The sequence below is a fragment of the Rattus norvegicus genome, chromosome 5 (genome assembly GCF_036323735.1).
Source record: "Rattus norvegicus strain BN/NHsdMcwi chromosome 5, GRCr8, whole genome shotgun sequence".
Taxonomy (NCBI): Eukaryota; Metazoa; Chordata; class Mammalia; order Rodentia; family Muridae; genus Rattus; species Rattus norvegicus.
The window spans coordinates 113,321,725-113,348,195 of NC_086023.1; the positions used below are offsets into that span (position 1 = coordinate 113,321,725).

Sequence of the window (26,471 nt, forward strand, 5' to 3'; positions counted from 1 at the left end):
ACAATAGCATCAACTAACCCGGACCCCTGGGAGCTCCCAGAGACTAAGCCACCAACCAAAAAGCATACATGGGTTGGCCCACAGCCCCTGACACATATGTAGCAGAAGACTGCCTTCTCTGGCATCAGTGGGAGAAGATGTGTCTAATACTGTAGAGATTTGATGTCCCAGAAAAATGGATGCTGGGGGAGGCGGTAAGGTGAGGGTTGGGGCATACATGGGGTTTGGGGAGGGTGGGTAGCACCCTCTCAGAGGCAAAGGGGAGAAGAGATGGGGTAATAAACTTAGGGAGGTGGGACCAGGGACAGGGGGCAACATTTGGAATGGTAATAAATAAAGTAAATTAAGAAAAAAGTAATACCTAAAGAGGAAAAACCCACAATGAGCAAATGCAACGTGGGGAGTAAAGGATTTATTTCATCTTATAGTTTGTAGTCTACCATGCAGGTAACTCAGCAAAGTAACTTGTGGTAGAAACTTGGAGGCAGGAACTGATAGAGAAGCCATGAAGGAATGCTCTATTTGCCTTGTTTGCTTATGGCTTACTCTGTCTTCTTTCTTATATAACTCATGACTGAGTGGCAGCACATACTGGGTTGGTCTATCCTACATCAATTATTCATCAAGAAAATGCCTTGCAGATTTACTTATAGGCCAATCTTAAGAAAACCTTTTTTCCCATTTGAGAGTCTCTCCAAATGACTCTAGCTTGTGTTGAGTTGACGTAAAATAATCAACACACTGTTAAAACTAATTAGTCATTACCACCTAAGATGTTTGTCTGTATGTACAAGTGTGTGGTTATGCCTCCTTCTTTAGAAGCCAGAGATTAACAATGGGTGTCCTGAATTGATTTTCACCTTCTTTACAGGTGTGGAGTCTCTCACTGAACTGAAGGATTGTGTGTTCCCTCCAGCATCTGCAATTCTCAGCCCCTTCCCCACATTGCTGTAACAAATAAGTGCCACTGGATTCAGCTCTTACATAGTTAATGCTCTGAACTTCAGACCTCATGCTGTGTTGTTTCCTCAGTTACCACCAAAGAAGCTTTAACAAAATACAGATTACTGAAAGATAAACTCAGAACATTGAGGACAAGGACTATGAACTCAAAATTTTACTACATCTCTAAGTCAGTATTATTCTGAGTAATGTTTCAGAAACACAGCCCTAAATAGTGAATGCCAAGATAATTCTCAATATCATTCCCCTTCTTCTTAAAATTAAAAATTGGATTTCTCATAATCTTCTCACAGAATTCCAAATTTTACTTTGTGTTATATATTGTGCAAATAGATGGTGCACACAAACACATGTGTTTGCATGCCTGTGCAGGTGTCTACATTTCTGGACCTGTGGAAGCCCAGAGTAGGACTTTAGGTGTCTGCTTTGTTGGTTATCTGCCTTATTGCCTTAAGATAGGGTGACTTCATTGAACCTGAAGATGGCCAGTGAACACTGGAGATTCACCTGTCTCAACCCTCAATGCTAGACTTACAGGCATGCACAACTATACCTGATGGTTTTCATGGATGCTGGAGACTTGAACTCTGGTTTCAGAGCAAGTGCTCTTAATTCAGGAAGCTAACTTCTCATCCACTTGTAGGTATTTTCAACAGGTCCATTGGTATTTAGATGAAATTTTTTATTTTTCAAAAATGAAAAATGGGAAAAAATAAAGCATGCAAGCCTCATTTACATGAACTCAGTTTACCCATTCTGTTAGTCCTGGATTTTTGTTGTACTTTAGACTGCAGATTGTAGTAATCATTCTCTGATAACAAGAGTCTGCCTTTGAAACTAAATTATATTTCCCCTTTCCTTTTGTGTAGGGTCTTTGGTTTATTTAACTCCTTTAAATGCCTTCACACACCTGAAGATTTGTCTGATAATGTCCACCTCAACAATGAATTAAAGATCTGTAGTGATGCAGAAACACTGGCCTGGCAGCCATAGTTTCACTGTGGCTTTTAGTTTTCACTGCGCTCTCATTCTGCATTTTGTTTGTTTGGTCGGTTAGTTTGGTTTTCGGTTACTGTTGTTTTTAACAAGCCACGCTCTTCTCATGATTCTCTATTTACATATAAATATCTCTGTAATAGATACAGTTTTCCTTCTCCAAGTCTCTGATCAATGCAAACAGGAGTTAATCTTCTAGCCTCTTTCAGAACCCATGCTGTTCTTCTCTTTGTAAACCCTCTGGTTCCACTGTGAACAAAGCACATAGGATAAGGAATTGAAGATCTTCTTCATGTGTGAAAATAATAGTTCACTGAGAAATGGTGACCCTAATAAAGTCACATGACAGCATCAAATGCACAGTCTCTTACAGAACTGTTTGCTTTGTATAAAATTATAGTAATCACCAGGAAAGTACCTACTACCTACAAACCTCATGAATCCACCTAATTCCAATTTGTAGTAGTAAAACATTGCCCAAATGCATTATTCAAATATACACTAATATCAACGTGTTTTAAATGTCGACTCTTTGTCAAACACAGCTTTAGAAAAATTATACTCGTGATGGAAGTTCTCAGCTGGACTTCAACTATTTGATTTTTTTTCACTTCTAAAAAGAATTTGCACAGAAAGCATTCTTTTCTTTGAAAATATTTCACTCTGAAACATGCTGAATTCAGAAAGGAATAAATGTTATTTAATTTTGAATAGTGTTTGTAATTTTAATGAAATGATAAATATTAATCATTATTTAAAATAGAGTAAAGTTAAAGGCTCTTACTTCCTAACTACTGTGCACAGAAATTTACCCAGTTAGTACAAATTTAATTTCTTCTAATTGTTTCTGTAATACTTAAATTATATGGTACAGTATAATAAATGATAATAGTACATATTACAAATGGGCTGACATCTTAACAAAAAAAACATCCTAGCACATGGCTATTACAGTAGAGGAAAACAGTATTAGTATTGTAAAGTAGTTACATTTGCAATTTGCTTAGAAATTAAATCATAACGTATTAAACCTCTGAATAATTTGTAAAGAAATGAACAAAAAGTATTGAAATTACTGGCCATAGGTATTCATGTTATTTGAGGGTGGAAGTAGGAGGAGGATGAAAGAATTTGGAGTAAAATCTCATGTTAATGAGTGCACACATATATACTAGGCTATATCTTGTTATTCAACTAACAGAGGTCTGAAAGGCAGTTACTTTTTACTTATTATTTTGCTGATTTGTTTTCTAGTAAAATGTTGTTGCCCAGCGATGATGTTCAGTTAACTACATAATGATGCTCTTGAAGATTAGCTAGATTAAATCACAGCATCCGAGGACTGAAAGATTACTTCAGAGGCCGTCTAGGACTTCAAAATCTCCCAATAACAAAATCCCTTTCAATCATTGCATAAAGATAGCTACTTCACTCTGCTTATGAAAGATCTCCTGTCTGATATTAAAATGAATTTCTCACCAAAATGCTTAACTTTTATCAAGGCTGAGGAGACATATAATTAACTTTCACCATCAGAATGGACTATTTTGTTTCGTTTGTGTATTTTACTTACATTTAAATAGTGTAAAACTTAAGGAGACACATGGCATTACCATCCTTTATGTAATGGCCTTTGATCATATTTACCCCCAATTATCATTTCTTGTCTTCTTTCCACTTTCAAGTACTCTCCCTTATACCTTAGTGGCTTTTAAAAAACAATTTTGACACTGATACAAGGGTGTGATATCTGTCTTTCTGAGAATGGCTTTATTTTGCATGGCAAGACCTGTAGCTCCTTCCACTGTCCAGCAAATGACCTGATTTCATTCTTAGTGAAAAATAACACTCCCTTTATATGTTTATGCCATATTTTCTTCATCCATTCATGTATTGATGGGCCCCTAAAGTTTTTCTCTTTCTTTTCTGTCAAGTATAGCTGCAGGACCAACATGATGTGATGACTGATTTGTTGTTTGCTTCTTTCATTCATTTGGGTAGAAATTCAGAAAAGTGTGGCTGGATCATATGGTAGTTCTATTGTTTTAGTTGTTCAAGAATCCTCCATAATGAATTCAGATGTTTTCATTTACATGCTCAGCAACAGTGTATGAGGAAGGCTTTTTTTGTTGTTATTTTCTTCTCTTCCTCCTCTTCTTCTTTTTCTTCCCCTTTGTCTTCTTCCTCCTTCTTCCTCCTCTTCTCCTTTGTCTTCTTCTTTGTCTCCTTTGTCTTCTTTTCCTCCTTCTTCTTCCTCCTCTTCTTCCCTACATCCTAGCTAGCCTTCACTAATGCACGTTTTTTTGATACTCAAGATTTGGGCAACTTCAGTGAACTTTAGATTCACCTTCCATGAAGACTAAAATATTCCTCTTACCTCACTATTATTTCTTGGTCATAAATACCTGGTTTTCATTGTTGTTTGTTTGTTTTGAGAACTATCTTCTCAATTCCTTTTTCCATCATTGCTTGAGTTATTTGTTCTTTTGATGTTTAACTTATTAAGATCATTAGGCATTCTGCATGTTATTAGTGAATGCTGCCAATATTTTCTCCCATTCTGTATGATGTCTTTTCCTTCTGGCGTTTACTTCTTCTGCTGTGTAGAAGCCTTTGAATGTAATACAGTCCTACCTAGACCCTCCCATTACCTCTCTGGCTAGTGGACTGCTATTCAGAAACTCATTGCCTACTACTATTATTTGAAGGGTGTTCCCTATGTATCTCACTTATAATTTCAGAGTTTCGGGACTTAATTTTAATTTTTATCTATTTCTATTTTTTGTTTTCATGCAGAGTAAAATATCAGGGTTCTGATCTTAGTCTTCCGCATGTATTTATCTAGGTTTTGCAGAACCAGGTTTGAAAAGTCAATAATATCTCTAGTTAATAATTGTCATATATTTTAGTTCAAATAAAATAATAAATAAATAAATAAATAAATAAATAAATAAATAAAAGGACAATTCTCTCATAGTCCAGGGAAGTAATTTGTTTTTTAATAAAAGTCAAAAGGTAGCTATCCTCCACTCACTTTGAATATTGATATAATTGATGAAATCAGCAATTGTCCCAAAAGAGTTGTCCTGATTTGACTGTAACATCCCTGAACCCAAAATTACCATTTAAGGTCTGGAGAAATAGCTCAGCAGCTAATAATACTGGCTGCTCTCCCAGAGGTCATGAGTACGCCTAAAATATTTTGTATAAAACAAAAAAAATTTATTCTTTAAACCAATATTACCTGGCTTTCATTCTTGGTATCTAATATATTTCCAGATTATAAACTACTAATAATTTTTTCCAGAGGAAATAAGTTTATAAAATTATACCAAAGGTACACCTAGATTTAGGGTGGAACTTTGGACAATGCACATCTTTAGTTGAAATAATCAAGTAGAAACAACTTAGAATTAGCTTTTCTTTTTGTTTATCCACTAATAAAGTTGCCATCCATTACATCCTTGAGGTCAGATCCTGCAAACCCCCACCTGTTAGACTCAGTTCATTTTCTACATTGGTTTGTAACAAACTAATGATTCCTGTATTGTATATTTAACACAAATCCACAGTGTATAAGTGTTTGATAGTGTTCTGAGCTCACACGAATATTTTATATTACAGCTAGAGGTTAAATGATGACAATTTGATAACAAAATCTGCAGCGGATGAATCTTGGTTCTCTTCAAGTCAATTACTGTCTCTGGCTGCCTACCCAATAATACCCTTAGGCCTTGAAACATCATTTTCTACTTAAACTTGCCTACTGATTTCATTTTCATTGTGGTCTAGTATCACTGGTATTTGAGCTTGCCATCTTTGATCATTGATGTTGTGACAATTATAAGAGCAGAAGCAGGAACACCAGAAGTATTATTTTTGTTTCCTAGTTAGAAAATGTTTATCATTGTAGGGAACACATTATTGTAACTAGTAAACCACATAAAGTTACCAGATGTGTCAAGATGTTAGGAAGAAATAGTAAACTGAGAAAGATCATTTGCAAACTACGCAAATTGCAATATTAATAATACCATGTTATATAACTACTAAATAATTACTATAAATAGCAGGAAAACTTTTAGTGATCTATTCACCAATGGCTAGTTAGTAGATTTGGTAAGTATAGAATGCTTCTTAACCCTGCCAAAGTTAGGGAGATTCAGTGACAGGTAAATATAATATTCGTTCATACATGCAAACTTTTGCAAAACTCTAGAATCTTAAAACACTCACAGGTCAAGCGATGGAAGTGAATCTCAGTATTCTTGATACAGACAAAAGAAAGTAGAGCCCAGTGGAAAAATGGATAATAATAACCAGGTAACAGTTCATTTCTACAAAATAAATAAATATGTGGGGAACAAAAAGTTACGAGCAGATTTGCAGCCTATTTTTGGAGTGCATTTAAATGTAGATAAACATAGTAAAAACTTGATGTACTAAACTACCAGGACCTAGTAGACCAATTAATATTATTAATATTTTTCTGAAGAGCCATACTGTTTAATTCTTATTGGTCAATAAACCAGTTTCCTTTTTATATGGTTATAAAATAATTCCTCAATAGGTTAACATGTGTATATGAATATAATTTATGATTACTATATACACCATAGAAAAATGTATAAATTGGCAAAATTAACCATAAAGACCTTAATATTTTTCTAGAACAAATATCTGTGGGGATATACTCAGTAGGATAGTTAAATAATCCACTAATAAATTTCAACTTAATGTCTGCTACCCAGGATGTCACAGTTTGCCCAGCTTTAGTAAAGATATAACTAGCTCTCTATCTAGCAAAATGATTCATAAGACTTGTAAGAAAGGAAAAAATATTCACATAGCAAAGGCACAGGATCAGGACATATACATCTATGGAGCCTCCATTACATATAGGGTTATAGACTTACTTTATCTTCAGAACACTTCCAGGGAGTTGCTAATTGTTAGACCTAACTGACAGATGAAGAACTAAAGTTATGGGTTGAAAGAACACAGCTAGAGACAGTAAAGTATCCGTCTTACAAGCATACTTTGGTATTGCTATTGGTTGGCTTTAAAGGGCAGCGATTATTATGCCCCTATAAAGATAGTAAATTAGACCTTTTGGTAATCCAGCTACATAATTTTGTGCCCAATAAGTCTAACTCAAGTAATATACTTGTGTATAAATTTGATTGATGGCAACAGCTGAACACCTGAGCAATCCAGTACAGCTAGCTTTTGACTAAGCTGTAGCTTCATGCTTTTCTTTAAAAGAAAGCATCAACTGATCCTTGTGGATCCAGTTCTAATCACAATATGAGAGAGAGAGAGAGAGAGAGAGAGAGAGAGAGAGAGAGAGAGAGAGAGAGAGAGAGAGAGAGAGCGCCTGGGCTGTTTGCCTTCTAGTACTCAGAAAGCATGCTGCACTATAAAACAGCCTTTGAAATCACAGAAAGAAAAATACTCATTGCTAGCCAAATGAGATGAATGGTCTGGTTTAGTGCTCCATCCAGTGATACCACCTCCTCACCAATTGCTTAAATGGTAATGTGTTTGCTAGCAGGAGTTCCTGGATGTTTCCCCCCCCCCCCCCCAGCCACTTCTCTTTCCCTCTGTCTGATTTTTCTTCTCCCTTTTGTGTTTCATTACCATAAAATGAACCGATCACAGAGCTTTGTCATTTCTTAAAAATGTAAATGCAGAAATAAAATCTTTCCAGGATATCAGATGCAGGCTGCCCTCCACCATTACAAAATGTTAGGCTCATTTTCATAGAAGCCGTGGAAATTGAAGGCATTAGATCGCAAAATGAAATGTCTTCAAAGGCTATTCCTGCACGGAGGCCACTGACAAATTTTATGGCCTTGGATCCTGAAATAAACACCATTCAGCGAATGTTTGTACAGTCAGGCCATTAAGGGCAATGATTTGTATTTCCTCAAGAGATCCCTTAAACTGCAGTGCCCGGTGTTCGCAGCAGCTTGGCAGGGGTTGTTATTTTTTTTTTAAATCCAGCAGTTCACTGGCCAATAAAGCGCGCATGGGGTACAAAGCTTCTCTAGCAAGTGTGAAAACAAAGAGGTGTGACTGTTGGGCTTTGCAGCAGCCCAGGGTCATCTGTCACATATGTAAAGTGCTTTGGATGCTAATCTGTTTTGTTTAGCTGAAGTAACTTTTTTCATGGATGAAGGCGCTGCTGTAATCTACTTTATGCTGCTACTAATGCCACCTCACAGGCCGAGTAAGGAAGTGTAAAGAAAATGGGTTTATTCTGAAACATGACGCTAGTCCAACTTCAGCAGGCCATTGAACTTTCTTGGCTTTGAGTCTTCTTGCTGCCACACATCTGAGAAGACACAAGCTATCACGTGACAAGAGAGGAAGAGCCGGTTAAAAGAACATCCTTCAGGAGAGCCACTGAGAGACAATCTGTAAATCTGGACACATGAAGAGCTTAATCCATTCTTGAGAACAGAGGTCTTCATCCTTTAAAGGTTAAAGTTCATGAGTGTGACAGAAGTCAGTGTGAATGTGCATGTATACTTCAGTGAAGACCTAGCTTCTGACCTCTCAGTGCGCAGGGCTGTGGCCACAGCCTTCTATAGTGTATAAGGTAAGAACCTTATAAAGATTGCCAAGAACATCTAGCATGGATAATGCAGTAAACCCTCAGACAGTGAACACTGCTAATGTTCAAATAGTTTCCTCGAGCACGCAAAATTTTAAAATTTTAAAATTCTAAAAATTTTAAATTTTAAAATTTACAGTCGGTGGACTTCCCCTGCCTGCAGACAGGTAAACCCCTTCTCTGATTAAAGGTAGGCATTATTATCTAATATTTATGCTATTGCTTGCCTCTTTTTGAATCCTTTGAAGTTTATTAAATCTATCTGTTTATGAGTGTTTAGTGTACAGGTAGACATGATTTTCTGCATTGATTATGGAACTACTCACATTTTACTTTTAAACCATCTCAGTAAGTTTTCACACTGTTAGTTTTCCTTGTAATTCTTTCTGAATACTGCTGGATGTTTCCTTTGGGGTTATCTGTTCATTGATACCTTCGAACAAGTGAAGTTCAGTGAAATATTCCTAACTTCCATAGTGAGAAACTGCTAGAGCCCACGTTCAAAATTTGTGTGGTACCTTACATAGAGTAGGAACTGATGTGAAGAGCTGATTTTAAATGTGACAATATTTGCAAAACTGTAATGCAGTCCTTCTTCAGAATGATTGCATTATACTAGGTACTATAATTAGTTCTGGCGTTATAAAGAAATGATCCACAATTCAAAACATGTAGATGTCTAGTTGGAAAGAATATAAACACATCACTACACAAAAGACTATGAAATGCTAAAATACAAACCCTACTCTGTTTTCAAATGCTCAAGATATTGTACTTGGAATAAAACTGGATTGTTAATTTAATGGGTTAAATGACACAAGACTAGGTAAAAAATACATTGTACTGGAGTCAACTGGGATCTCCCTCTCCCTCTCCCTCTCCCTCTCCCTCTCTCTTTCCTTCTCCCTCTTCCTCTGCTTCTCCCCCCCTCCCTCTCCTTTTCTCCTCTTCTCTCTCTCTCTCTCTCTCTCTCTCTCTCTCTCTCTCTCATTCTCTCTCTCTGTAATCTTATAATCTTTTTTTTTTGGTTCTTTTTTTCGGAGCTGGGGACTGAACCCAGGGCCTTGTGCTTCCTAGGCAAGCGCTCTACCACTGAGCTAAATCTCCAACCCCGTAATCTTATAATCTTATGAGAGGTTTATTGTATTCCAGGTCTCAAACTTGCTGTACAGCAGACATCACTGAATGAACTCCTGACCTTTCTTTCTTTACTCTGACAGTAATTCAGGTTGTTTGACAAAACACACACTTTCTCTTTGACAAAACACACACTTTCTCATGCAGTAGCCATCTCTCCCTCCTGCGTTCAATACTCAATACCAAATCTCTGAAAATGTTTGTATTCAGCCCACATCTACACATCCTTCTTTGTCTCCCAACCTCCTCCACTTCTGGCTCGAAGTGGCTTCTAGCCCAGCACTGTCTCATCAGGCTAAGCTCTGGAACTGATTCGTAGGCTGGCTCAGAAAATCTCCACTGGTGCATTTAAGCTTCCTTCAAATGCACTGCCTGTCATGTACACCACTTAAATCGCATCTCATGTGAGGAAATCATACATAGTTTATTTAAAAGCCCCTCGGCTCCCTTGAAGCATCACCTAAGCAACGACAGCTAAGTTGTTAAGGGCCTCTGTTGTTCACTACAAATCACAACATCAAATATGGCATCAGGCCCATCAAGAAACACCCCCAAAGCAATTTATGCTGATGAATCCCAGCTATTAGCATAATAGCACTGGTTTTTACAACCCTTGCTAAGAGGTAGCTCAGCCTAGGTGTGGGGAAATTAGAACGAGGCTTCATAGGGGTGTAATGATGGCAGATATGCATATATAAACCATGGTTATCGTTTTCAACATGCAGCCCCATCATCCTGTTCGAGAATCTAGAAAATGGGTAAAATAGGCATCCCAGGGATTGGTACAAGTCCAGGAACTACAACTCCCCATTAATGACAAACAAAACAATGACACTGATGAAAGTAAGTCCTGGAACCCAAGGGAGTTGTAACATTGTCTTGAAAGTGAAATGATTTTACCAAAATAGCAACTCAGAAAGCAAGTTCCCAGGTGTGCAGTTTTATAAGTGAGAGCTATTTAGAAAGAATAAAAATCAGCAGAATTTTAATCTCTCCCCTTCTTCCCCCTACTCTTTAATTGAAAGGTAAAGGTCAGAAACACACAGATTCAGCTCGGTGTATGAAAGGAGAGACTGACCGAAGCACAGCCATACAGCAAATTAGAATCCTCCATCAACTCCAATTGCTCAAAGCCTACCTGGAAATCAGACATCTTTACAGAGTTGTGAGTCTATGAGAAGAGGTATGAAAATATATCCATTAGGGGACAGTGACATGAAGGTTCTGAAGTCACAGTGCCTAGGGATCAATAGCGATCAATTTCGAAACAAATGAGAAACTAGCCAGGTCTGACACAATAGGTACGATGTCATATATTGTACAAGTGAGGTTTTGGATGTCAGAGCAGAAGGCTTCACCTCTGTCCTTTTATAAGACAGATCATATTCTAAGTTATGGGAGAAACTTGCTACTGGACTAGGATGAGGTATGTCAGGTATGGTGGGGGGAGGGGACATGAGGAAATATCTGAAAAGCCACAGGGGATATTATGCAAATGTGATTTCAGGGAAGGAGAATGGAGTCTGCAGCTGGAGCTCACTTAAAAAGGACATCCTTCATCCAGATACACTGTCACGTCTATAACCCAGGAGAATTTAATTTCTGGTGCTTAAAAAATAAGGTTTAAGAATGCTTTAACCTATTGAAAATCTGAGCTTTCCAAACTGTCTCTTTGGAAAGAAAACAGCATTTTTCCAAAGCACGTTCTTACACAGGCTGTGCAAAGAAAAATGACAAGGATTTAAAGCACAGTGTCTTCTTTTACTCTCAAATCCTAACACATGTTTAGTTGGGAATGCTGGGCAGGCTTAATGTTGACGTGTAGGATTATAAAGCCTTGCTGTGGCTGTCCAGTCATAGCCATACGGTCTGGTTCATGTGAAGGTTCACTCCCCCCTGCCCTCCTCCTCCTCCCTCCCTTCCTCTTCATCTCTATCCCTTAGGCCTCTCCATGTTTTTCCTCCACCCTTGTTACTTCTTGTTTCAAATGCAACATGCTTCAAAAGTCTGTTATGTTACTTGACTTTCAATTATCATTGTGTATAAAGGCATCATGTGTATCTATTAATGTAAGGCTGAAGGGAATATATATAAAGGGAGGAAAATACATTGAATTTCCCCTTCAGATATATCCATAGTTGTTTGGCAAACATTTGCAGAATGCATATGGTCTATCACAAACTGCATCTTCCGGTTTCTCCATGGACTTCTTTGAGTAGAAAGTGCCCCCTTAGCAAGCAATTTGCAGGGCACACTGGAGGATGTAATCTTGATGGACCTACGTGACAGAATACAGATACAAACTGACAGTATTTAGCTTTAAAATCAATGGTATTGGTCTTGCTAGACTTTGGGTTCACTATGAACGTGTGTGCCATTTTTTCCCTTTTCTTCTGGAATGAGAATGTTTGCTCCATGCTTACATACACTAGCTCCGTTCTTTGATTTCACAAGTTCACAAGGGCAGAGAACTTTTACTTCTCAGTAAATGGTAGTAGCTTCAGCTTTACCCTCTCTTGATTTAGATGATATCTTCTCATGAGACCTTCAACCTAGAGTTAATGCTGAGCTGATTTAACATTTTGTAGACAGGGGAGACAAGAAAAAAATCATTTGAATGTGTAAAGGAGACTATACACTGATGAGGTATGCAAACAAAGGAGATAAAAACCTGCAATGAAAATAATAAACCAAAAAAATCCCAGTCCCTTAAAGAATGAACGCTTAACAGAGTTCAAAAATCAAGAAACACTAAGCCTGAGAATGGACTTCAAGAAACAATGGCTAAGAACTTTCCTAATCTAAGAGGTTGTGTGAGGTCTAGCTAAAATAAGACTCATAAAGCTACAAAAATAAATGTGTTGTATTACAGTTTCATAAAACTAAAGATGAAAATAATATTAAAAATCTTCAGAAGAGAAGCAGTACCTTACATTTAGCTAAGAACAACGGAAACATGAATAGCTACTCTCAAAAACCTCTAATGGCTGAAGGGAAAACTCAGTGTTTGTCAAGCATGCACATACACATGCACACACACACACACACACACACACACACACACACACACACACACACACACACACACTGTGAAACCAGACTCTCATGCCCAATTCAAAAGAGCTTCAAGTTCTTTATCTAGAATAGAACCCCACACAAAATGTCCTCTGTTCTTATTAGCATGTCTCTTGATATTACGGTCTTATTTATGCAGCCATTTCTAGGAGAGACAGTTTCCCAGCAGGATTCTCAGGATTCCTGGTATTCTAGCTTTTACAATCATTCTGAGCCTTTCTGAGATGTTTCCTGAGTCATCAATACAGGGACTGTGATGTAAATATATCTGTTGAAGCTTGCATCACCAAGATCTGTTCATCTGTGCATGGGTGCAGTTGTGGTTTTCTGTGATAGTCTCCATTTGCTGTAAAGGGAGGCTTCTCTGATGAGGCATAGCTTCACTGCCTTGTGGATATAAAAATAAGATTTAAAATGTAATAAGGAAGTAGAAACAAAAAGAGCTATACAATGAATCAACAAAAACAAAAGCTTGTTTTTTGAGAAAATCAACAAGAGAGATAAACCCTTAGCCAGACTAACCAGAGGACACAGAGAAAGTGTCCAAATTAACAAAATCAGAAATGAAAAGGGAGACAAAACAACAGAATCAGAGGAAATTAAAAAAAAAATCAGATCCTACTACGAAAGCCTATATTCAACAAAATTTGAAAATCTGGAGGAAATAGACAATTTCCTAGACAAATACCAGGTACTGAAGTTAAATCAGGAACAAATAAACCATTTAAACAACCCCATAACTGCTAAAGAAATAGAAGCAGTCATTAAAGGTCTCCCAACCAAAAAGAGCTCAGGTCCAGCACAGTGCAGAATTCTATCTGACCTTCATAGAAGACCTCATACCAATACTATCCAAACTATTCCACAAAATTGAAACAGACAGAGTGCTGCAGAATTTCTTCTATAAAACCACAATTACTCTTATACCTAAACCACACAAAGACCCAGCAAAGAAAGGGAACTTCAGACCAATTTCCCTTATGAATATTCCCTTATGAATAAAAAAACTCAACAAAATTCTTGCAAACCGAATCCAAGAACACATGAAAACAATCATCCATCATGATCAAGTACACCTCATCCCAGGTATGCAGGGATGGTTTAATATACAGAAAATCATCAATGTAATCCACTATATAAAAAAATGAGAGATAAAAACCACATGATCATTTCATTAGATGCTGAAAAAGCATTTCACAAAATTCAACACCCCTTCATGATTAAAGCCTTGGAAAGAACAGGAATTCAAGACCCATACCTAAACATAGTAAAAATCATATACAGCAAACCAGTTGCTAATATTAAACTAAATGGAGAGAAACTTGAAGCAATCCCACTAAAATCAGGGACTAGACAAGGCTGCCCACTCTCTCCTTACTTATTCAATATAGCTCTTGAAGTTCGAGCCAGAGCAATCAGACAACAAAAGGAGATCAAAGGGATACAGATTGGAAAGGAAGAGGTCAAAATATCCCTATTTGCAGATGATAGTGTATTTAAGTGATCCCAAAAGTTCCACCAGAGAACTACTAAATCTGATAAACACCTTCAGCAAAGTGGTTGGTTATAAAATTAACTCAAATAAATCAGTAGCCTTCCTCTACACAAAAGAGAAAGAAGCTGAGGAAGAAATTAGAGAAATGACACCCTTCATAATAGTCCCAAATAATATAAAATAACTCGATGTGACTTAAGCCAAGCAAGTGAAAGATCTGTATGATAAGAACTTCAAGCCTCTGAAGAAAAAAAAATTGAAGAAGATCTCAGAAGATGGAAAGATCTCCCATGCTCATGGATTGGCAGGATTAATATAGTAAAAATGGCCATTTTACCAAAAGTGGTGTACAGATTCAATGCAATCCCCATCACACTTCCAATCCAATTCTTCATAGAGTTAGATAGAACAATTTGCAAATTCATCTGGAATAACAAAAACCTAGGATAGCTAAAACTATCCTCAACAATAAAAGGACTTCCTGGGGAATCACTCTTCCTGAACTCAAGCAGTTTTACAGAGCAATAGTGATAAAAACTACATGGTATTGGTACAGAGACAGGCAGATATACCAGTGGAAAAAAATTGAAGACCCAGAAATGAACCCACACAACAATGGTCTCTTGATTTTTGACAAAGGAGCCAAAACCATCCAATGGAAAAAAGATAGCATTTTCAGCAAATGGTGCTGGTTCAATTGGAGGTCAGAATGTAGAAGAATGCAGATCGATCCATTCTTATCACCCTGTACAAAGTTTAAGTCCAAATGGATCAAGGACCTCCACATCAAACCAGATACACTCAAACTAATAGAAGAAAAAGTGGGGAAGAATCTCGAAAACATGAGCACTGGAGAAAATTTCCTGAGCAAAACACCAATGGCTTATGTTCTAAGATCAAGAATCAACAAATGGGGTCTCATAAAACTGCAAAGCTTCTGTAAGGCAAAGGACACTGTTGTTAGGACAAAACAGCAACCAACAGCTTGGGAAAAGATCTTTGCCAATCCTACAACTGACAGAGGGCTTACATCCAAAATATACAAAGAACTCAAGAAGTTAGACTCCAGAGAGTTAAATATCACTATTAAAAAATGGGGTACAGTGCTAAATAAAGAATTAACAGCTGAGGAATATTGAATGGCTGAGAAGCATCTAAAGAAATATTCAACATCTTTGGTCATAAGGAAAATGCAAATCACAACAACCGTGAGATTCCACCTCACACCAGTGAAAATGGCTAAGATCAAAAACTCCAGCAATAGCAGATGCTGTCGAGGATGTGGAGAAAGAGGAACACTCCTCCATTGTTTGTGGGATTGCAGATTTGTACACCCATTCTGGATATCAGTCTGGAGGTTCCTCAGAAAATTGGAAATTGCACTACATGAGGATAAAGCTATACCTCCCTTGAGCATATAACCAAAAGATGCTCCACCATATAACAAAGACACATGCTCCACTATGTTCAAAGCAGCCTTATTTATAATAGCCAGAAGCTGGAAAGAACCCAGATGCCCTTTAACAGAGGAATGGATACAGAAAATGTGGTACATCTACACAATGGAATATTACTCAGCTAACAAAAAAATGACCTCATGAAATTCATAGGCAAATGGATGGAACTGGAAAATATCATCCTGAGTGAAATAACCTAATCACAGAAAACACACATGGTATGTATTCATTGATAAGTGACTATTAGCCCAAATCTTGAATTACCCTAGATGCACAGAACACATGAAACTCAAGAAGGATGGCCAAAATGTGAATGCTTCACTCCTTCTTTAAAAGGGGAATAAGAATACCCTTGGGAGGGGATAGGGAGGCAAAGTTTAGAACAGAGGCAGAAGGAACGCCCATTCAGCCTGCCCCACATGTGGCCCATACATATACAGCCATCCAATTAGACAAGATGGATGAAGCAAAGAAGTGCAGGCTGACAGGAACTGGATGTAGATCTCTCCTGAGAGACACAGCCAGAATACAGCAAATACAGAGGCCAATGCCAGCAGCAAACCACTGAACTGAGAACGGGACCCCCGTTGAAGGAATCAGAGAAAGGACTGAAAGAGCTTGAAGGGGCTCGAGACCCCTTATGAACAACAATGCCAACCAACCAGAGCTTCCAGGGACTAAGTCACTACCCAAAGACTATACATGGACTGACCTGGGCACCAACTGCATAGGTAGCAATGAATAGCCTAGTAAGGGCACCAGTGGAAGGGGAAGCACTTGGTCCTGCCAAGGCTGGATCCCCAGTAGACAGAATTCTTTGGGAGAGGGTGGTAATGGGGGGAAGATGGGGAGGGGATTACCCATATAGAATGGGAGGGGGAGAGGCTAGGGGGATGTTGGCCTGGAAACCAGGAAAGGGAATAACATTTGAAATGTAAATAAGAAATACCCAATTTAATAATTATGGAAAAAATTAATAAATGAATAATACAAAGGCTCAAAAAAAGAATAGTTTGATGATTATTAGTACTAATTTTTCTTTGAAAGTCTGATTGAATTCTGTATTCAAACCATCTGGCCCTGGGATTTTCTTTTAGGGGGATGGTGGTTAGGGGATTTTAATGACTTCTTCCATTTCCTTAGGGGTTATAGGACATTTTGTTAGTTTACCTGACTGTGAGTTAACTTTAGTAGATGGTATCTGTCTAGAAAATCATCCATTTCATTTTGAGTTTTAAGTTTTGTGGAATATAGGCCTTGAATAGAGACCTAATATTTTGAATTTCCTCAGTGTTTAAGATTATCTCTCCCTTTTCATTTCTGATATTATTAATTTGAATAGTCTCTGCCTTTTAGTTACTTTAGCTAAGTGCTTGTATATCTTGTTCATTTTTCTAAAAATGAGCACTGGTCCATTCTTCTTATTGTTGTTCTTTTCTAAAGTATTGATTTTCAGCTCTGAGTTTGGTTATTCCCCCCCCCCTTTTTTTTTTGTCTAGGGCTTTCAGATGGGTTTAAATTGCCATTATTTGAACTTTCCAATTTCTTTGTGGAAGCATATACCATGAACTTTCCTCCTAGTGCTTCTTTCATTGGGTTCCAAAAGTTTGGATATGGTGTGTCTTCATTTTCATTGAATTCTAGAAAGACTTAATTTCTTTATTTCCTCCCTGATGCAGTGATCATTGAGTAGAGATCTTTTCAGTTTCCTTGAGTTTGTAGGCTTTAAGGTCTTCTGTTGTTTCTGTTGCAGTTGAAGTTCACCTTTATTCTATGGTAGTCTTATACGATACAAAGAGTTATTTCAATTTTCTTATATGTTTTGAGGCTTGCTTTGTGATTCATCATATGGTCCATAAAGAAGACATATTATTTTTGGTTTGGGTGAACTGTTTTGTAGATGTCTGTTAGGTCCAAATGATTCATAACATTAGTTAGCTTCATTATTTCTCTATTCTCAATGATCTGTCCATTGGTGAGAGTGGGCTGTTAAGGTCCCCCACTATTAATGTGTGTGATCTCATGTGCAATCTAAACTTTATTAATATTTCTTTGTGAATGTGGATGCCATTGTATTTAGGGCATAGATGCTCAATATTGAGACATGATCTTGGTGGATTTTTCCTTTGAAGAGTATGATGTATTCTTCCCCATTTCTTTTATTAATTTTGGTTGAAACGCTATTTTACTGAGTTTTAGAATGGCTACCCCAGCTTGCTTCTTGGGTCTATTTGCATGGAAAAATTTTTTGCAAGACCTTTAATATCTGTGTTTGTTGCTGAGGCATGTTTCTTGTATGCAGCAGAATAATGGATTCTGTTTTCATATCCATTATTTTAGCCTGGGTGTTTTTATTGGGGAATAGACTCTTCATTGATGTGGAGATATATTAATGACCAATGATTATTAATTATTGTTATTTTCATGTTGGTGGTATTACTGTGTGGTGTGTGTGTGTGTGTGTGTGCGTGTATATGTGCATGCATATGTGTGTTAATGTGTGTGTGTATGTGTGTGTACACACACATGGTTCTCTTGTTTTTGCTAGTGTCAAATTATTTATTTCTGTGTTCTCTTGAGTTAACCCAAGTAAACCTCCTTGGGTTGTAGTTTTCCTTCAAGTATTTTCTATATGGCTGGAATTATGAATAGATGTTAAATTTGGTTTTGTTTTAGAATATGTTGTTTTATCCACATATGGTAATTGAGAGTTTTACTGGGTGTAGTACTCTAGGTGGATATCTGTAATTGTTTAGAGACTAGAAGACATCTTTCCAGTCCCTTGGAGCACTTCAAGTCTCTGGTAAGATGTCATGTATACCTCTTGTATTTCTGTCTTGTATGTTACTCAGCCTTTTCCCCTTACAGCGTTTAATATTCTTTCTTTGTTCTGTACATTTAATGTTTCAACTATTATGTGACTTGAGGATTTTCTTTTCTGCTTCTATCTAATTGTTGTTCTGTAACATGCTTTTATGTTTAAATGTATTTCTTTCTGTAAGTTGGAAAAATTTGTATGATTTTTTGGAAATTATTTTCTGGGCCTTGGAGCTGGGACCTTCACATTCTTCTATTCCTATTATTCTTAGGTTGGGTCTTTTCATAGTATCCCAGATTTCTTAAATGTCTTGTGGTTCTTTTGTTTTTAGTTTTTGATTTTTTTCAACTTTCTTTAATATTTTTCTAGAGTCCAGTCATTATTCCCCTCTAGGTCTGCCCTCTGACAATTCCTTATCCCATTCCTCCTTCCCAGGCTCTAAGGAGATATACCCACTCTACCCACAATATCAGTCCTTCCCATTCCCTGAGGCCTCAAGTCTCTTGGGGGTTTGGTACATCTTCTCTTACTGAGGCCAGACCAGGAAGTCCTCTGCTGTATATGAGTCTGGTTCCTTGGACCAGCTAGTGTGTGCTGCCTGGATGGTGGCTCAGTGTCTGAGAGATCTTGGGGTCCAAGTTTGTTGAGACTGCTGGTCTTCTTATGGGGTCACTTTCCTCCACAACTTCTTCTAGCCCCTCTCTAATTCAACCACAGGGGACTGCAAGTTCAGTTCATTTGTTGGGTGTAAGTATAAGCTGTTTGTTGGGCCCCTTGGAGGGCAGCCATTCTAGACTCCTGTCTATAAGTATACCGTAGCATCAGTAATAGTGTCAGGCCTTGGGGCCTCCCCTTGAGATGGATCCCAATCTGGGCTGGTCACTAAACCTCCTTTCCCTCAGTCTCTTCTCCATTTTTGTCTCTGCAGTTCTTTCAGATAGGAACAATTATGGGTCAGAGGTTTGACTGTGGGATTCCTCCACTTGATGTCCTGTCTTTCTCCTGGAGGTGGATTCTATAAGTTCCCTCTCCCCACTGGTGGGCATTTTATCTAATCTCCCTCTCTCTGACTCCTGAGAGTCTCTCACTTCTCAGGTCTCTGGTACATTCTAGATGGTCCCCTCACTTCCTATATCCTGAGATTACCTGTTCCCATATTTTTCTGCTGGCCTTCAGGGCTTCAGTCCTGCCCCCTTCAATACCTGATCATGTTACCCCTTCCCCAATGTGTCCCCTTTCCCCCAGGTCTTTCCCTCTCTCCTACCCTCCCATGATTGATTTCTTCTCCCTCTGCAGTGGGATTGAGGGATCCTCACTTGGGTCCTTTGAATTATTAGCTTTCTTGAGTTCTGTGGGTTGTATCATGGCTATTCTATTCTTCTTTGTCTAATATCCACTTATTAGTGAGTACATACTGTGCATGTCCTTTTGGGTCTGAGTTACCTCATTCAGAATGATATTTTCTAGTTCCATCCACTTGCCTACAAAACTCATGAGGGCCTAATTCTTAACTGCTGAATAGATTCTATGTGGGATCACAAACCACTCTGGAAACCAATATGGAGTTTCCCCAGAAAATTGGAAATAGGTCTATCTGAAGACCCAGTTATGCCACTCTTGAACGTATATGCAAAAGATGCCTCAACATGCTACAGGGGCATGTGCTCCACTGTGTTCATCGCGGCCTTATTTCTGATAGCCAAAAGCTGGAAACAATGTAGATGTCCCACAAGGGAAGAAAGGATACAGAAAATGTGGTTCATTTACACAATGGAATTCTGGATGTCATGTATCAGTATTTTTTTTTTTTGCTTAACATATTCTTTGACTGCTGTATTAGTTTCTCCTATTGTATCTTCTATACTTAAGATTCTCTTTTAAATCTCTTGTAAACAGTTGGTGATGCTTGGGTCTCTAGGTTTTTCATCTCCAGGATTCCTTGTTTGGCTTTTTCTTTATTGCTTCTATTTTTAATTTTCAGCCTTGAGCAATTTTATTCATTTTCTTTACCTTTTAATTGTATTTTCCTGTATTTCTCCAAGAGATTTAGTCATTTCCTCCTTGATGGCCCCTATCATAAGATTGGATTGAAGGTCCTTTTTGTGCTTTGGTTATATTAGGACATCTTAACACAACCTTGCTTTAGTAGGATAACTTCACTCTGAAGGTAACATATCGCCCTGACTCTTGTTGATTTTCTTCTTATGCTGGTCTTTACCCATCTGGTTGTCCCTGGACATTTCTAGTGTAGTAGATTTCTGGAAGTTCCTGGTGCACCAGGCCTCCAGTGAGCATCCTTGGGGTGGACAATAGAACTCAGGAGGCAATAGATATTTCAGAGCAGCAGCTATGCCTCTTGGAGATTGAGGGCTGGTCAGGGAAAGCCTAACCAAATGTTCCTGTTGCAGAAGGCCTGAGGAAGGCAGGCAAAGAAGTGGCTGTACAATGCAGCTCGGATGGGGAGCAGCATCCAACACTGGGCATGCCCCAGTGGAATGGTCAGGCAGTGGAATGTGGGCAGGGGTCTAACCTGCATGCTTCTGGTGCTGCAGACCTTGTGAAGGGGGTGGAGTGGTCACCAATGAAAACCTTAACTCTCTGTTCAGAGGGACAAATATGCATCTGTTCATATTTCACTCATCAAAGAAAGTCACCTAATGAAGGCTTATCCTTATGTGATGTGATAAAGCAGCCTCTATGTTTGGCAAAGAACAATGTAGTATTGTATACAAGAATCCACAAAGCAAAACTAACAGTTTATTTTTGTAAAATGTGTTCAAGTTGCTAGAACTTAAGCAGGACCAGCATGTATACATGGCCAAGGTAGTATTGGTCTTTTATCTGCATGTAGGTAGTGACTGTCTCATCCTATTGGTAGAAGCTGGACATCGCAGTTGGATGCATTTAGTTAATTTATTCAAAGGTGCAGGGTGAGATTTTTGGTACATGAGCTCCTGTCTGGCTAACTACTTTTGACAGGAAAAATTCCCAAAGCAGGGAGGGTAAGTGAATGTTCTGTTCTCATTTCCTTCTACCCTACTGAGTGCATAGTCATGGTCAAGAATGATTGAGAATTTACAGGTGCTTTTAGTTAGTTGCTGATTCTTCTTTATGGTATGGTTATCAGATGAGGGCCTCATACTTAACACTAAACCCCCACCCATAAGAGGGCTTATGGATTGTCAGTTGTGATCCTCCAGTTTCTTTATACTCACAGATTTTGCCTTTGGAGATTGGACTGGTAGTAGACATTGTAAGAACAAAGAAAATTGATGACATGTTTATTTATGGTTATATACCCCAGCTTCATTTTCCAAAAGATGGGAAGTTTGATTCTAGCTCTCTTATCTTACATTTCAGAGTACAAACCTTTGTTTTACAGTCAGACATCCCTCTGTCTCGATGGGAAAATGGAGTGTCATAGGTATGAATCTCCCATGCATAGACTGACAACTATCCTATTTAGAGACTTGCACTCTTTCCTCTCACTAATTAGGGCTTCCTAATCTAAGACCTGAAATTAACTCTCTAGTCTCTATGAAGCTGTCCTAGTTTTTTGAGTGAGAAAAAAAGGTAGCATTGTTTACCGGATTCATGAATGGAAGTGTGTAGAAGCGAGAACTGGCGATAGAAACAATTTGGAGGAAAGAGATGACATAATGTTAAGGTTATTCACGGAAATAGAGAACCAAATGGGAAAGGTAAAGGTAAAACAGGACTGGAGAATTGAAGCCAACAATCACAGCAGAGAAATCTGAATGACAGAAAAACTGATCAGGTGAAGGGAATGTATGAATAAAGATTATTGACAATTGTCATGGCATGTACAGCAAAGAAGAAAAGGATAAACAGAATTGCAAAGGAAGAATAACAGAATAAACAGAATAACCAAGGAAGAGTGTAACAATGATAGAGAAAGGAGTTTACAGTTTAGCAGGAAGGTGGGAAGAAGTATAGATGAATAATTATTACAAAAGACATGAGTGGAAAGTGATGGTAATCTTGATGCTAACTTGACCGAATATACAATCATTTAGAAGACACACTTCCATAAAGATGGCTCCCAAAGGTTTATCTGAAAAGGGATGAACCATTCTAAATATGGGTAGCACCATTTTGTGGGTTCCTAGGATGAATGGAAAGTAAAGAAGAAACTGGGATCCAATATTAATCTTTCTTTCTCTGTTTCTGACTCCAGATGCCATGTGACCAGTCACTTCACATTTCTCCTAACAGCACTTTCAGGACATTAATAGACTGAATCCATCCTTAAACCATGAGGCAGCTTCTCAAGTTGCTTTGCTAGGCGTCCCATAACAGCAATGAAAGCTAACCAACACTAAGAGGTAACTATAAAAAAAAGAGAATGACTGTTATCATTTCTTTTCAAGCACTTATAATACAAGCAAGTATTTAATCTTTATTAATCTTTTTCTAATAAAGATATCATCCTTCAAAATGGTAGTCAATATTTCATAGTAAAATTTCAAAAACATCTACCTGTTAGTGTTTCTTGTTACTATAGATAACAATATATTGACCTTACAGAATAAATATAAGGGAATAAATAAAAGGGAAAAATCATAAGTAACTGTGTGTGTGTGTGTGTGTGTGTGTGTGTGCATGTGTCTGTATTTTGTCTCTATATACTTCTAGGCTCCGCATACATGTGTTGTGTAGCTTCCAGCTTTACTGGAAGAAATTCACTGAAGATTACCACTTAAAATATGAGAATCCGATAATTAATGACAGTAGAAGATTTAAAAGTCTAAGGTCCTTCATGACAGCTGAATAGAAAAGGTACAAGGAGCAATGGCTCAGTTGTGCCAGTCCTAAGTGAACATGAAAAATAATAAGACAGTTGGTTTTTTTTCTTTGCCTCTTTATACAAGAGGAAAATTTTGAGACACTGCTAAGATCTTCAGTATCTTGTGCTTAACACAAGTCCTCACGATTATCTTTTACATACACTTTAGAATTTAACTTTCTCTCCTGTTATGTGTTTTTGATATTTGATTGGTAATAAGTAATTGATTTTTAATGTTGTATTAGTTTATAGCATGTTTAGCATATTTTAGCATGGCTTCATAATCTCTCAGATTAATAGGCAGGTCATACCCTTTTGATGTTATAACTTGGACTTTAAAACAAATTATTATTATTATTATTATTATTTTCATTTGAATGGATATTTTGTCTACATATATTTCTAGGCTCAACATACATGTCTTATACAACATAGAGGCCAGAAGAATCTATCGGTCCTCTGGAAGTAGAGTTGTAAACTGTATGAGTTTTTTTGTGGGTGCTGAGAATCAAAGCAGGTCCTCTAGAAGAGAATTATACTATTCCTATCTCTGTAGTTCTATAAACTGGACTTCTTAGTAAAAGTTAAAATTTGAGTGTTAAATTAACATGTGCAGAAATCTATGTTCATTCTGCTAATGCCCCAACCTCACTACTGCAATCCTCCTATTTTCCAATCCATTGTTACTGACATTTTAATTTGGTTCAGTAATGTACAGCAATCTCATCAGAAAATGCACTGAGTACATTGGCTAAATTACTGGCTGGAATTTCATTTTCTCTGGCATTTTAAAACACTTGAAGTAAACTGATAGTAAATGCTTTAGAGATGGTAGCCCTCCCTTACCAGTGAACAGCTCGCCACTCACTGTTAAATTATTGCTTGAAATAGTCAGTGAGAATATTTAGAAGAGAAACATTAACTGTGTTTGACTAAGCTAAGAACCTTAGCATATATTTTAAATTAGTATGTTCAGTATTATCACCCTTAATTCAGTCCCATCAGAAATACACTGAGTTGCAAAACAGCACATTTTTCAAATAAATAGGAAGAAAAGCAGTGAAATTAGCTGACGCTAACAGAATAGCAATTCTGTTTTCTATTGCAGTGAGCTCCTAAGGAAAAATGTTAAAGACCCTTTGGAAACGGACAAAGAGGATTCACAAATCGTTTGTGAAACATTTGGATGACAAATGCTTGGTCTGAACAAAGAGCTCATCTAAGTGCACTATCAAGGTGAACTATCAGAGGCAGAGGGCAAGAGCATATGATGATAACATCCACCCAAGGACCAGGCTTTGAAGCCTCTGGTTTCATTTCGGCATAGCCTTTCCTTTTCATGCCAGTTCAGCTCCAACATGAAAGAGGACACAGTCCCTGAAGCCAATTTCGGTCGCCTCGTTCAGTGCTCACTACTTCATGCTTCTGGAAAGTGTGTGATCTTTTTCATCATCTCTAAGACCTCCTAGATGTGTGACCTTTTCACTGCTATGATCTCTCCATATTCCGCTGCAGAAAATTGCTCTTGACCTGTTAGAGCTACTGCTTCTTCAGTTTCTTCCCTCTCTTTTCCTTAGGAACCTCACATACCCAGGCTCTAAGTCAGTGCCAATGATAAAATATTCATTTATGTATATGTGTACTAGAGTGGTATGAGAATTGTGAATAGGACAAGTTACAAACATGCAGCATAATAAAAGGATAAGATTCCCTCTATTGTTTCCGCATATATTGCCTTTAATTGATAGAAAATTGTACATATTTAATGGAATGTAGTTTGATAATGGTTAATTAACATTTAGATCTTAATTTTTTTTTGCCTTCCTCTGGTTTGGGAAACTTTGAACTCTTCTAGTTCATTATTCATTATATAGCAGGTTATAATTTATGCTATTCTACACAATGTCACATTTTATTTTTCCCACCCAATGGTATGAGCTAATGAGCAATCCAAAGATTTATTTATGGGTAAAAAGCATGTAGAAGGATATACATTCACATCTACAAATTAGACGAGTAAAGCAGCATGAATTAATGTGCATAGTTTAGCCATTTTTAGCCAATTCTAGGTTCTTGTACATACATAAATAAATGAACTCCGATGTTGTTTGTATTGCCAACATGATATGGTATATTTTTGTCCCTATAGGAAAGAAAGAAAACAACAGCCCAAGTTTCATCCTACTGCTTGTATTTTTTTCAGTGGAATTGATGGGATCTCTTCCTGCAAGGAAGAAACACCAAGGAGGAGGATAAATTATCCCTGCCACTGCAGTAAGTTGCTTTGGCCTCAAGTGAGAGTTGTTAGAAAAGCAGGAGTCAGCACAGCGTGTGGCAGTCAGTAGCTGAAACACATTTATAGTGACATTTGATCATAGTAGTGTGCCTTGTTGCCATACTATTTGGTGTGTCATTCTTAGATCGTATGTTACCATAACAACAGAATATGTGTGTGTTTAGTCAAAAGACAATCCTTTATTTTCTTAGTCAATATATTTTTTCTTTGCTCTGATGAACTGCCCTCTGTTCTCTGAGATTCTCAATGCAGCATGATAGAAGCAGCACAGGTAATAATTATAGAAGCTTCAATAGAAAAGATGTATGCTTTAAATGAAAGCTTTAAGTCTCTTGCCTTATGTCCTAGGATGGTTAAAGATGATTGAAGTGATTCCTCCCTGTATCTATCATAACGACCTTTTCGCCTTATCAGAGACCAACCAAAGATACAAAGGTTATGGCTTTCTTGATTAATCTATGTGACAGGAGCAAATTGCCTGCTTTCCTTTGTCCTTTTTTTTTTCCTTATAGAGTGCCAGAGGCAGAAAACGACTATGCTCCACTAGTGACTCATAAGAAAACGTAATAGAAGGTCTCTAGTGCCTACTGGCCCTACAGTACCTGATTGATGTAGTCCCAAACTTAAGTAGGCTACCTTCATTGAATTGAGCACTTCACAGGCACAGAAGGAAGCAGGGGGGAAGGGCTTTCTTTCAGGCGATAGGGGAAACAGGCCTGCCATATTTTACTGCTAGTGATGTTAGCTGTACTTAGGAAGATGGTGCTTTGTTCCCACTATGAAGAGTGGGAAGATGGCATTGTTGTTT

At 37.7% G+C, this 26,471-nt stretch overlaps 1 long non-coding RNA gene across 1 annotated transcript; it reads left to right on the top strand.

Annotated features, from left to right (window-relative positions):
- Positions 1-7,567: 7,567 nt before the first annotated feature.
- Positions 7,568-25,083, top strand: LOC134479008 (uncharacterized). Its single transcript, XR_010051866.1, has 4 exons — positions 7,568-8,563; positions 10,741-10,898; positions 22,759-22,906; positions 24,476-25,083. It is a non-coding gene; the product is annotated as an uncharacterized LOC134479008 (long non-coding RNA).
- The last annotated feature ends 1,388 nt before the right edge of the window (positions 25,084-26,471 follow it).